Source organism: Eucalyptus grandis, chromosome 5, assembly GCF_016545825.1.
Source record: "Eucalyptus grandis isolate ANBG69807.140 chromosome 5, ASM1654582v1, whole genome shotgun sequence".
In the NCBI taxonomy this organism is placed as follows: Eukaryota; Viridiplantae; Streptophyta; class Magnoliopsida; order Myrtales; family Myrtaceae; genus Eucalyptus; species Eucalyptus grandis.
The window spans coordinates 50841049-50852308 of NC_052616.1; the positions used below are offsets into that span (position 1 = coordinate 50841049).

General features: G+C 39.5%; 1 pseudogene; it reads left to right on the top strand.

Annotated features, from left to right (window-relative positions):
- Positions 1-91, top strand: part of LOC120293997 — a 9845-nt pseudogene extending 9754 nt beyond the window's left edge.
- Positions 92-11260: the final 11169 nt, after the last annotated feature.

The following is an 11260-nucleotide window of genomic DNA, read 5'->3' on the forward strand; positions in this document are numbered from 1 at the left end:
GCGCAACAGGCTTCCTACTCAAGTGCTGCTTATCTCTTATGGTAGAATTGCTCATACCACGTGCCTGTCTGTTCTTGCGGACGACTCGTAGATCATCTCTTCTTTGCTTGCCATATTTCGGGTAGCCTTGCCTCTTTCTTGGCTGCTAAATTTAACTTGGTTTGGAGTAACAAATCTTGGCTTGAAAATCTTGCGTGGGCATTTGATCGATTCAAGGACAGAGTTTCGATCACTTTAGGCGGTTTAGCTTTGCTGCTTTGACATATATAATTTGGAAGGAGCGGAACAACATCCTTTTCGCAACCAACCCATTTTCCGCCCGGTGATGAAGCTTCATCTTCAAAAGGCTATTAAGGACAAGGCTTTGTCTCTTAATCATGTGGAAGACTATCCTAGGAACAGGAGACTTCAACGGAGCTAGGACCTTCCGACTTCTATCTTTGGTTGATGGAGGGTTTGTAGTTTTCTTTGTTTGTCTCGTGTCCCTGTTTATTTGGTTTATTATTTCCTTGGGAACCATGGTACCCTTACACTCTTCATTGGCGTTGTCTTTGTGAGTGTCTGCTTCTGTTGGTGCCAGGCCTCCCTTTTGTTTTTCCTTTGCAAAATCAATATATTACTTACCTTTACAAAAAAAAATTCAAGGAAAATACAAAATTTTTTAGAATAAATCCATTTCATGTTTCAGGATAGACTGCATGCTTATTTATGTCATATTGTTTAGATCATATTGTCATGTCATTTCATGTTAGATTAGAAGCATTGCATATAGATTAGATTCTCATTAAATAAGTGAAAACAAAAAATTGAGTGATTGCGTGTTAATTAGAAATCATATCTAAGATTGATGTGAATTACGATCTAACATTGCGGAGACTTTTGTAAGTCCTGTAATTTATTCACTGTTTTCTTGGATGTTAAATTGGTGGTTTGTGCACCTGCATGATCACTTCACGTGTTAGGGAAGTGAATTAAAATTAATTCAAGCTGCTTATCAAATATTTTTTCAAAATAAAAGAGAAAGGTACCGAAAGAGCGTTAGAGAAATTTAGCGTAATCAAGTCCCTGAACTCACAATCTCCGGTTCATAGAAGTAAAGTAAATTTTTCATTACTTTACTTGGATTTCTAATCAATCCAATAAAAAATAGATTAGTGGCGATTTCTAGTTGAAAATTAATTGCATGTTAAGAATTTGAACCTAAGTTGCGGGTGGTATGGGCTTGAGAGAGCCTAAGCGAAGTTTAGGATTAGTAATCCATTAGCTAAAACCTAGGTAGTTTGTTTGTTAGGAATCAAGATCAAGAAGTCATATCAGCCTTTAAGTTGAAAGATGCATACTCTGTTCACTTGGGCATCTTCCTCCTAGTTGAGACATAGCATAGCTATCGGATGGGACTTCAAGCCTCATAACAGTTTTTCATTATGCTTAATATATATATACCATGTTAGAAACTACTATACCACAACATGTATAACTACTACAAGCACTAGCATATAAAAGCATCACACCACATATACATAGTTAAGTAAAGAAAGTTGAATTGGTAAGATAACATTTATTATGTATTATGTAAAAACAAACTCTCTTCCAAGCAAACCGTAGTCCATGAATTGGATGAGCAAACAACTATAGCTTAATGACATAACCAGTTATTTATGAACATTTCCACCCGCTACCATAATTAAAGCACATACGAATTTTATCACTTAAACCACAATCTTTTTAATTTACTGAACTGAACATACTTGAGTTTCAATATTCAAATTAAACTATTAATTTGATGAAAATGACCACATCAGAATGACTATTTCTCTCGACACCATTGGCTGAGAGTGTAGATCCTCACAATAAGCTCAACCTCTACAAATGCTATGTTGAAATTTGTCATTGACATTTGAAGCATTTTCAATCATCAATGACAACATCAGCAACAAGGAAACAATTTCCTATCCTACATGAGAATGCAATTAACCCCATTAATTAGATTCAAGTGTGTATATCCATGGAATTTATTGTTAATGTATGACATGTGAAACAAACAATTCATTTAGGCTATACGTCTCTTCTCATTTGCTGACTTATTTAACAAATGGGTCACGTTCAATGATCTAATAAGATTTGTTAAGTTTATTTTGCTCAGATTGACCTAGCTAACAATCCATGTTAACTTAACATTAGCATACATGACCGGTAAACATGGATTGTTATCTCTATTAGCAGCTAAATTTCATTCAGCAAGCTTGCCGTTGCATTGCATCATGCATCTTTTGAGCAATTCAAAATATTTCTCAAGAGATATCAGAGAAGAATACACTTTGATGATTAATGATTCTTGCGGAAGGAATTTCTTGTTGAGAAGTAATGAGGTAATGTTCAGCAATAGCATGGAAAACTTACTTCTACCTCATGCGGTGAAACTGAACCATCTTTGTGATATCCTGAATTTCGACCCTGTCACGATAATATGAAATAGGCATTTCGTTAACGCGCCTATGGTCATTTTATAGCCACTCACAAGTAACTAATTTATTAGGTAAAGCCGTTAATGGATATAAACGTGATAGCCTTTAGAATTTGATCGGAAATCGATTGCTTAATTGTAATAATCGACAATGGTCAATAAGACACCATTATAATCGAATTGTAATCGGATATAGGTCGATGCGACGGAAACATGTTATTGAATTGTGGGTGATTTCATGTGATTGCAAAATTCGCATCGAATGGCACTAACCCGATTTTCTATCGAAATTATACTTGGGACATATAATTGAAACCTTGTGATTTTTACGATAACCGAGAGTCACCTACGAGTCAGAGATACACAAACATGAATCGAAAATTATCAACTATGGGTCAAACGCGCTAGAATCCCTAAAAGCTACCCGATAAATTAGATCGTACTAAAATCGTGTTCGGTTGATTTTAACCACAAAATTGAATTCGGTTTCGGGAATCGAATGTTCAAGCATGTCACGATTCATGCTTTCTCCATATCTTGGATCCAGAGTGATGTAGCTTTAGGATCTCCTGCGCCATTGAACCTTGGTGGGTTCAGTTTCAAGAACTGCTCCATCAGTTTATGAATTGATCTCCCAACGACCATGCTCCCAAGTGGAACCTCAACAAGTGCAGCTACGACTGCGATCCCGACGGCGGCGGCAACGACAACAATAGCAATAGCTACAGCGATGGCGACTTGATTCTAGGCCTGTTGCCCCATCACATCTCTCATGGCCTCAAGCGCCTGCATGATCCCTTCGATCCTAGGATCACCAGGGGCTGCTAACTCAGCACCTACAAGAGAAGGTGCTACTCCATTAGCGCTGGCCTCAACCTATGCTCCACCACGGCCACCTCAGGTACCGACCCTAGCTGGCATACTACCCCGAGTAACTGGATCCATGGTCCTCTTTCTAAGAGTCCTCTCCTAATCACTTATCTACAAGATCCTTATAGATACATGTTTTCCAATTCCAATACCATATTAGAATTTGAGTAATCCACACCAAATAATTTATCACTCAACTATCAAACACATGCACGGGTATAAGAAAAGCCCTTCCTACTAACTATCCCATGACCCCTTGCATCTTATCACTCTATACACAGACCTGCTTTGATACCACTTAAATGAGGATGTCACACCCCGATTCTCAAGCGCACGCACATCCCTCCCTTCGGTCAATATAAATGCAACGTTCCCAAGATGTGTTGCCAACCCATTCATTATTAACGCACAGACAAAAGCGAAACAATAAACCCTGACAAGTCTAACTTTCACAAAAGCCAACTTTTATAACCAATGGAATTAGTTACAAGACAAGTCTGGTCAAAGGGCTATAATTGGTCGGCTCTCAAAAAGAAGCTATCCTACGACATACTAATCAGACACATACGCTGATCCTTCAGACTCCACCTCCACAAACTCCGGGGCTTCGGTCCTCCACAACCTTCATCTACGAACCTGAAAAGATAAGTCCATGACGGGTTGAGAAAATGTCTCAGCAAGTTCACCCCTTAAACCCTTACTAGGAAGAAATACACCCAAGGGTGGTAGAGCCACATAAAACAAAGGACTTACCTCGCTTCAGTTCGCTCCTGCACATTAGCACAATTCATATCTCATATACGTGTAATCATCGCTTAACAATTGGAACGCATCATACTAAATCTCAATCAATCACTCATTACAACTATTAATCACGACCCCATGGCACGGCTTACTAAGTGTTCAGCAGTAAATCACGGCCCGATGGGCACGGCCCTTTTCCAAGTTCAATGGTAAATCTCGGCCCAAAGGGCACGGCCTATTCAATATTTGGCGGTAAATCACGACCTCATGGGCACAACCATACTTTGGGTTAGGCGGTCTTCTGGTGTAATCAGCTTAATCACGGCCCAATGAGCACGGCCTATTTCCAACTTCGGCGGTAAATGGCCCGATGGGCACAGTCATACTTTGGTGGTTAATCTCGGCCCAATGGGCACATCCATACTTCGGCGGTTAATCTTGACCTCATGGGCACGGCCTATTCCAAACTATGCAATTTTTTGGCGTAGCCAGGTGTCATAACCAAATGCTCACGATTCATAATCACCATACAATTTCACAACTCATCAATCAATTGTACAATCCAACCGTCAATTGCATAAGCTAACCAATTCACAATTACCACACAATTGCACAAAACCTCACTCAATTGATCAATCCAGCAATCAATTGGACATTCTAGCCATATCACAGCGATTAGCTCGAAATTCTATCGAGCCGCTCTCCCGAAACATAATTTCTAGAAATATAAATTAATTAATAACTAAATAAATTCCGAAAATTAATTTAGTTTAAATAATAAATAATATAATTTAAATAATTAATTAAATGAAATTAAAATAATTAAAAGTCTAATCATGATTAACATTAATCTAATTGCACAATTAGACGAATTAATCTATCCACTAATCTAATCATGCACATAATCTAATCAACATTTAATTAGACTAATCTAACCACCTAAACATACTTAACATAATCTAGACACCCCTTAAACATCATTAACTCCCTAAGTGGAGATTAGTGAGTAAACTCACCGGTTTAGCGTTCTAGTGAGTCCACGGCAATGGCGACGCCAAGGTGGGCGATAAACCTTCGAGTGGCGACACTAAGCGAGATCGGGAAGGACTCGGAAATGGGCCACGAAGTCCCAAAGCCTTGCTAGTTTTCTGCTTTTGTTCTTGGCAAACTCAAAGGGCTAAACCGGTGGCTGGGTTGGGGTCGAAATAGCGGGGAACGGCTAATCGGAGTTTTGGTGAGCAGGTGGCTGGCAACCAGCGACACCTGTGGGTCAAAGGGGACTTGCTGGTGGTTGAAATGGTGGAGGATGGGTTGGAATGGAAGAAAAATGGAGAAAATCATGAAACAGTGAACTCAGGCAAGGCTCTAGGCGGTTCGGCGAGCGGCACCTTCTCACCGACAGATGGGTCGGATAGAGGCTATGTTCGGGGCACGGCTAGGTTCGTTCGTACGGACTAGGTCTCTTGGTCACGATGGTACATGAAGCGTAAGCTAATTGGTCCCACAATGCAACTTTTAACTCGGGTTTTTGGAGAAAGGTTTGCTGGAACAAAAAGCGGCAAAGAAGGAAAATATGGGAGAAAATGCTACGAATTTGCTTGGGCTAAAGAGGGGAGAGAGAGAGAGAGAAGTGAGAGCTGATTTCTCTGGTTCTTTGAGCTCCCAAAAGCTTCAACAATGGATAAATTAAGGCTTGGGAGGAAGAAGATGTGGTTGAAAGCTTGAAGGGGGCCATCAAACCTTCTAAATGGCTTTCTTGTCCCCTTTGAGCTCAACCAACATGCCCCACTTGCTCAGCCATCATCCTCAACCCTTATCCACCCCAAGCTCCCTCAAGAAGTCTCCCAAAGGCCCAAAGGTTGCTCCCCCCTTGGCCTATGAATTTTGTACATTTGGTCTCTAAATTCAATTCAATTCTCCTTCAATTCTTCTCCAAATGAGTTCAATTCAAAGCCTATAAATTCAGCCAATGTGCCATCATCCCAATCAACATTTTTCCTCACCATATAGTCTAACTTGACTCCCAAAAATGCGATAAAAAATGAGCCTACGAATTTCCCGATCCAAAATACCCTTACTTTGGATTTTTCGCCGAAAATCTCGATTTGCAAAAAAATCTTCGGAGAATGAGTCGACGTTCCTAAAATGATTTGTGACATGACATAACTTTCAATTTCTAAAAATTAGGTTCAATTTCTCGGTTAATTTCAATCTAGCGCAATTTTAGCTTATCCTATCCTACCGAGTAGCTTTTAGGAACTTTTCATGCAATTGACCCGTGATTAATTATTTTCAAGCCACAAAGTACACCTTCGATACATTGGCGTCTCAGTTGTCGTATAAATCTCAAGGTTTCAAATATGGACAAGTCGCGACCAATTTTTTCGGGTGTGAATCACCTATGGTTTTGGCTAATGGATTGTCAAGCCTAGACTTAACTCGAGCTCTCCCAAGCCCATACCAATTCGCGACTTAAATTAATTTTTAACATGCAATTAATTTTCAATTAGGAGTCGCCACTAATCTATTTTTTGGTGGGTCGATTAGAAACCCAAATAAAGTAACGGGAGATTTACTTTATTCCTACGAACCAGAAATTTGTGAGTTCGGGGACTTGATTACCCTAGATTTCTCTAACGCTATTTCGGTACCTTTTCTTTTATTTTGAAAAATGTTTGGCAAGCAGTTTGGATTGATTTTAAATTTATTTCCCTAACATGTGAGGCGATCATGCGAGTGCGCAATCCACCAATTTAACATCTAAGAAATCAATTAAATAATGCAAAACTTACCTCAAATCAACGAAAGCATCTGCAATGTTAATTTAAAATCCACATCAACAACCCTAGATATGGTTTCTACTTAACACGCAATTTTTTTCTTTCATTTATTTAATGAAAATCATGCAACATGCAATGCAATATTAACTAAATGACATGCGACATCTATTAAATGACCTAATTTAATGGCGAGCACATGATTTTCATTTTCCTAAAGAATGCGTTTTATCCTAAATAATGAAACTAATTTAACCTATGACATTTTGTATTTTTCAAGAAATTCAAAATCAGAAAAAATATGGAGATTATCTAACTAAATTAAGATTCTATTCAATTTATATTAGGAATTAGGTTAAACCAAATCCTAATTTAAACTAAAATATTATCTTAACTTAATAAATTCTAACCCTAGATGCAATCCATCTAAAAAAATGAAATCAATTTATTCTAAGGCATTTTTGGTATTTTCTCTTGAAATTCGAAATTAGATGAAATGTGAAAATTACCTAATTAGATTAAGATCCTATTTAATTTATATTAGGAATTAGGTTGAGCCACATCCTAATTTAAACTAAAATATTATCTTAACCTAGATAATCCTAAAATGCAATCTATTTAATAAAATACCTAAACTTATAGTAAATTAAGAAATTATTTAAATTAACTTAAGTGCAATTTCTATCCTAATACGCAATGACGTGCAAAATGTACCCTAATTCAACATGAATTATGCATGATGATTTTTTTTTTTTTATGTTTTTCCTTTTTTTCCCTTTTTTAAATTGCGAAATTAATAATTGCCAAATAATTAAACATGCAATCCAAGTTTTAAAGAAAACTAGCAACCTAAATTAATTGATTTGATTTTTTTTTATTTTTGAAAATTCGAAATAAAATACCTATTATGAACATGCAAACCCTAAAACTACATTTTTTTGATTTTGTTTTTTAAAGAAAGCTAATTTAAGTAACACCATAGCAAATCAAGCCATATTGATATCCAAATCGACGAACCATATCTCGAGCATGAGATCGGGTTGGCCAATTTCACATAAATCACGAATCGGATCTCGAGGCTGGAGATCGGATTGGCAATTTTTAAGTAATTGCGAGTCGGATTTGAGCTTGAAAATCTAATTGACAATCACTAATTTCAAGGCAATTTCATATCATGGAATTTCAATTTCACATTAAAGGAATAATTACACTAAAAGATAAAATAATAAAACAAAAATAAGATAAAGAGAATACCTAAATTTTCTTTTGCTCTTCTCTTTTTCTTTTTTTTTTTTTCTGAAAAAGAAAAAGAAAAATAAATCTGGTGGCCCGTCCGACGAGGGGAGATCGCTGGCGACGGACTCCTGGCGGAGCAAGTGGGTCGCGACGTTAGGTCTTCGCGGGCAGAGGGGCGAGCAGGGGCGATGTGGTCTCCGGTGGGCAATCTGCTGAGGCGTTCGTGGACAAACGGGAGAGGTGGCGTCAGCCGGCGCAGGCGGAGTCAGGCGCTTGGTCACGGATCTGCAGGCGGAGCGGCTTCACAGGCGTCTGAGTTGCTTGCAGCGTCGGATGGTGGCGCGGTGCGGTGCGATGAGCGTCCGGATCTGACGTGGCAGCAGCGCTGGTGTGGCGGCGACGCGAGATAGGGGCGGCGATGACGAATGGGAACAAGCGGAGCACGGTGGTGGGCAGATCTTGGCCTCCGGACAGCAGCTACAGCACGAGCTTGCGGGCGATGGAGCGACGGTGGCAGGGCAGCAAGGGCGTCGTTGCTGCGGCGGCGAGCAGTGGACGACAGCTGCGGTGGGCTTCGGTTCCGGGCGGCGTTGGTATGGCGAGGCAGCGGCGTCCGGCGAGACGGACGACGGTGCCGCGCGGTGGAGGAGGAACCGGCGAATAGCTGCAGATGCGGGCGACGAGCGGTGAGGGAGACGATGAACAGTACTTGTCCCCTTAACTCTCTGCCACTTGTACCCTCTTTCTACTTTATGCTTTTCTTTTTTTTCACTTTTGACTTTTTCACCGAAGGAAAAGCCTAAAAAACCCTAAAAACCCTCAAAAACGAAGAAACAATTTTGCCCTTTGTCTTCAATTGTTTTGACCGAGAAGCCAAGAGAAAGAACCCCAGTGTGGCCGTGTATTTCTTGTGTGGTCTCTTCTTTTATCTTCTCCGTACGCGGCTCTTATATAGGTGAATAACTTTGATTTTCGTGGATTATTTCACTTCCTTTCTCAGCTCACGCACAGAAATCTCCTTTGATTATGAAATATTTCTTGTCTTGAGACATAGAATATATCGCTCAAAATATCCCCACGTGTGATATTCTTCTTGATATTTCATGCTTAAACTTCCAATCTTCTGTAATATATCGCCTAATGTGAATATATGAAATAATTACCGAATATTGGAAGAATAATTTGAATACTTTATGAAAATACCGAATTGTCAACTCGTAAAGGTGAAGCTCATCCGCTGTTGATCAAATGCAAAAGTGATAAAAGAATAATGTAAAATGCTTCTAAACTATATGTTACGCAATTATTTTTTTTAGGGATAAAATTAACCTTTAATTTTGTATGTACTAAATAAATAAACGGGCCGCCAAAATTTAGGTGTCAACAGCTGCCCCTCTTTGAAGGTGAGCTCGAAAATGTTGCTTTCAAAGACAAATTGAGACCTAAATTTTGATCATGCATGCACTGAATGATTTTTTTATTGGAAAATGAATTCCATTTTTTAATACAACTTATATGATGCATGGAAATGCTAATGCAAATGATAAATGAACCTACTTGGAATAACTTACCTTCGAGGAGGATAGAGTAATTCGAGGTAGTGGGTGTTACTTATCCAGGACCTGTACCATTCTATGGTCGCCTAAAATAATAACATGACTTTGTGAAAATGCTGCTTTACTAGGACCCGTACCATTCTACGGTCGTCCAGTATGGCAGAAAGGAGCTACTTTCTCAGGACCCGTACCATTCTACGGTCGCCCAATACGACAGAAAGGTTTTGTAAGGAACTGCTTTCCCAGGACCCGTACCATTCTACGGTCGCCCACTATAGCAGAAAGGTTTTGTCTAGGACCCGTACTATTCTACGGTCGCCTCGACGAAGAAAATTATTTTTCCAAGACCCATACCATTCTACGGTCGCTTGAATGAGGAAATTGCTTTTTCAGGACCCGTACCATTCTACGGTCGCCTAGATTTGAGGTTTTGCTTGGCTAGGACCCGAACCATTCTTCGGTCGCCCAGCCTTGCGACAGAAATCATCCGACTAGGACCCGAACCATTCTTCGGTCGCCTTAATCAGATTGAATCTGGAGGAAAAATCTTTGGGGACAACTCCATTGAGTGTCGGTGTAAAGGACTCTGGGCTACGAAAGCATGCCAGGTCGATAAAAGAAATCCGGGCTACGGAAGCACGCCGGTTCAATATAAAGGGACTCTGGGCTACAAAAGCATGCCAGGTCAATTATAAGGGACATCGGGCTACGAAAGCACGCCGAGTCGATGAAGATGGGCTCTGGGCTACGAAAGTACGCCAGGTTAATATAAAGGACACTGGGCTACAAAAGCACGCCAGGTCAATGAAAGGGACTCTGGGCTACAAAAGCACACCAGGTCGATATAATTGGACAACTTGACCAAGTCAAGTGTCAATGTTCTCGAGAGAGAATACCTGCACAATAACAAGTATTTTAGAGTATGGTAGAGATATACTTACCTGATGATATCTCTGATTCTTGGGGATATGTCTTTTGGAATTTAGATGTCCTGTGGAGGTCTTTCACCTCATGGTGGAGGTTTTTCATCTCCTAATATCATGAAACATTCTGAAAGGAACTTGAATTACCTGTCAGGCGTGATTTAGAGCAAAAACTGATATGCATTTATCAAAGAGATAGACAATTTGAGCTACTCTAAAATGCACATTTCAAAATTTAATGAGGTTTTCATCAACTCAATCGGTGTTCATGCATAATGACCTTTGCATCACCCAAATTTCCACTGGAGATAATTATCATTCAAGACAATCTTCACTCATGACATAAATTTCCTGAGAATACGAAATGAGGGACCTTCAGTTAGAAAGGACTTTCACTCACTCTCATTTAGAGGCTATTTTATGAGAATCACTCCATCTCACTATCATCATATCAACAAGGGTCAGTATTCTCGCAAGCGGTACAACCTTACCAATCCGAGAGGTCTTTAATAGGGACCGTAATGTGGGCTTGGTCAACGACTTAACAAAAGGACTCTTTGAGTCAATGCTATTGAAAGAACAATTCTATAAATCATCTCCGGGTTTACAAGTCAAGAACCCTGCAAAATGAGAAAGAAATACTCTTGCTCGTACTTCTTCAAGCAATACTTATAAACATATGAACTCCTA